The sequence below is a fragment of the Artibeus jamaicensis genome, unplaced genomic scaffold (assembly GCF_021234435.1).
Source record: "Artibeus jamaicensis isolate MK-2021 breed Jamaican fruit bat unplaced genomic scaffold, CSHL_Jam_final contig_3113, whole genome shotgun sequence".
Classification (NCBI taxonomy): Eukaryota; Metazoa; Chordata; class Mammalia; order Chiroptera; family Phyllostomidae; genus Artibeus; species Artibeus jamaicensis.
The window spans coordinates 2240681-2243769 of NW_026521719.1; the positions used below are offsets into that span (position 1 = coordinate 2240681).

At 37.5% G+C, this 3089-nt stretch overlaps 1 pseudogene; it reads left to right on the top strand.

The window, feature by feature from the left end:
* The first annotated feature begins 731 nt into the window (after window positions 1–731).
* Window positions 732–832, top strand: LOC119054472 (uncharacterized; annotated as a pseudogene).
* Window positions 833–3089: the final 2257 nt, after the last annotated feature.

A 3089-nucleotide genomic window follows, 5' to 3' on the forward strand; every position in this document is an offset into this window, starting at 1 on the left:
CTGGGAACTGGCCCCTGCTGGGAATTGGCCCACAACCCAGGCATGTGCCCTGACAGGGAATCGAACCTCGATCTTTTGGTTGACAGGCCCCACGCTCAATCCACTGAGCTACACCAGCCAGGGCAAGGCACATCCCTTTTTGTGTGTCACTTTCTACTAAGTAGTTTTTCATTCCATCCTAACCCTGCTCTAATTTCTCACAAAAATATATGCATGGCTAAATTACCACAGGTTAAAAATTAAAACTCTCTCTCCCTGTCTCTCTCTCTCTCTCTCTCTCTCTCTCTCTCTCTCACACACACACACACACACACACACAAATATAAAAGAATCATCAATTTTAATGTATTAATGTATAAAGTTCTTTTATTGTTTTTTAAACAAAATAAAAGCTAATAGCAAATTAGTAGGTAGTCTGCTCTCTGGTTTTCTTTACTCCTATTTCAGAGAAAATGTGTTGTGTTGGGTTTAACAAACAATTGCAGCTACATTAATTATGAGACTAGGTCTACTTTGTGTACCCTTTATTCCCTTGAATTCCTATTATTTGGGGGAATATGTTATCCTTTTTGTATTGTTTTTATTTTTATACTTTTAAAGGCACTATTCCACTACTTTACCAGAGTATTGGTATTCCATTGACTTTACCCAAAAAGAGCCCTGATAACAAAGATTTTTACTGGTCAGCAAATGACAGTAGATGAAGAAGTTCATTATAAAAAGGGCCACCAGTGCTTGCTTTGGCAGCACACGTACTAAAATCAGAACGGTGCAGAGAAGACATCCCTTGTACAAGGATGGCACGCAAATTCATGAACTGTTCTGTACTTTTTTAAAAAAGGAAAAGATCACCCATACTTCTTTACTCTGCAACCCAATAATTTCACAATTAACAGGAAATAGGGCAGTTGTTTCTCCAGTAGAGACTTTTTTCAAGGGAATCCGTGTGATGTGGTTGCCAAGAATAGATTTCTATGTCTGCTTAGTGGTCATTGAAGAAATGACACATTTTCAAAGTCAATCAGTTTTTTTCAGAGTCTCCTGCTTTAATAAAAACAAAACAAAATATGTAACCAAAGGCCCTAAAATGCTTGAAGAACATTTCAAAGTGTAAGTTTTACGCTCATAACATAAATAAGCATCGAGTGCATCTCTAAACTCAAAAACAGGTTACTCTGAACTTGAGACGGAATTACTACATGGGACACGTACCAACCTTCCTGTCTGTGAGTTTCCCTTTCACAGGAAGGGAATTACTCAGCATATTTTTACCACCCAGCAACACAGATAGCCTGCAATTATGTTGAAGACAAATCCATATTGTGGAACCAAACAATCACTGCTATATTAAAATTCTCAAGCAACACAAAGATCGTTTTAACACACAAAATCAATCCAATTGATGCTTGAAATCCACAAAGAAGTAACTGTAGTTGTTCTACAACTATTACTTTGATTTATTTTTTTGCTTCCTTCCCAAAAATTAGACCCCAAGTTGAATTAAAATCGTGTCTAGAGACATCTGTAGTTGATACTGTAACCCCAAATTTAATTATGTGGAAAATGATAAATAAAACAAAAGGTTTCAGACAATTAATATGGTGAACATCAAATACGTTCAATGAATGTTATATTTAGAAAGTCTCAACATTTAACAGGCATGTAATACAAATGAAGTATTTTTCTTTGTATCACACACAACACAGCTTGAGAGAGAACGTACCAGAATTGATTACAAACCTTCTTTTGTAAGGTCCCTGACCTGTCTCAACTATCAATGTAGAAACCAGATTAAAAGATTCAGCAACAACAAAACCGTCCTGAAACTTCACACAAATACATGATTGATGCTACACAGCTCCATTAATGGAGACACTAGGCTGATGACAGGCTAATAACATGAAAACAGTGGACAATTCCTTGTCACCAACCAGGACCTGTTTTTTTTTTCTTTTTTGTTCCTGTGGACTTAACACAAAAAACTTTTCATGTCATTCAAATTTTTTCTATTCTGAGATATTTTCCAGTTGTCTATTTTTATTCAATTGCTTAAGGAGTGGTGACTTATGTTCTGGCCTTTGGTTAGCAATGTCTTATAATGCTTGTGTAGATCACCAAAAGCCAGTTAGCAAGGATGGCGAATGCCAGCATTCCTTAAGTGACGAGCCAGCTGCATTGAAAGCCTGTGTTCAATGACATAAGCTCATGTTTGCAAGGTAGTGTTAGGTAATAGAACAAAAGCTATGGAACCAGACTGCTTCAGTTCAGATTTAGTTCTGACACTTTCTGTGCCTTTTACCACGTTAGTTTACCTTCCTTCACTTCAATTGCCTCAATGGCAACAGGAAGGTATAACAAAGTTGTTATGAAAATTAAATGAGTTAACATGTATTTGTAACACTCAAAAATACATGTCATTTGTAGTGTTACGTTTCATAAGTTACAGTTACTCAAAGGACATTTGATTGTATGACACTGTAACTCTCCTTTCTACTCCCAGCAGAAAGTGTAGCTTCTTTAGCTACGCCACTGGTTTTCAAACTCGGCCACAGACTGACATCGCCAGGGCAAGTGTTAGAAACACTCGTAATTGGTGTAGGCTGCAGCCTAGGCAGAACTTTTAGTTTGTTTTCAAATTAAATTTAATTTAATTTTTATTGTATTTTTCCATTGCTATTTAGTCCCCTTACACCTCATCCCCAATCCCACAATCCCCACCCTGTTGTCCGTGTCCGTGAGTCCTTTTTCTTTTTGCTCCATCCCTCTACTCCTACCCAATAGCTGTCAGTTTTTTAAGGCTTTCCAAATTTTCTAACGTGCAGCCAGGTTTAAGAACCACCAATCTGCATTCTTCCTTACCTAGGTGGGCCGCCTCTAGAAAATATAGTCAAGAGTGAGGTTGGAGGTAAATAAAGCTAATTCCCAAAGTTCCTATGAAAGAAATTCTTCTCAATTTTTTGCGTGCGTCATAATTACTGAGACAACTTGTTAAAGATTCTAGACACGCCACAGGGTTTCTGGATCAGCACATCAGGGATAAGGCCCAAAGGTTCACATTTTGAACAGGTTCCCATGGAATGCTCATGTTG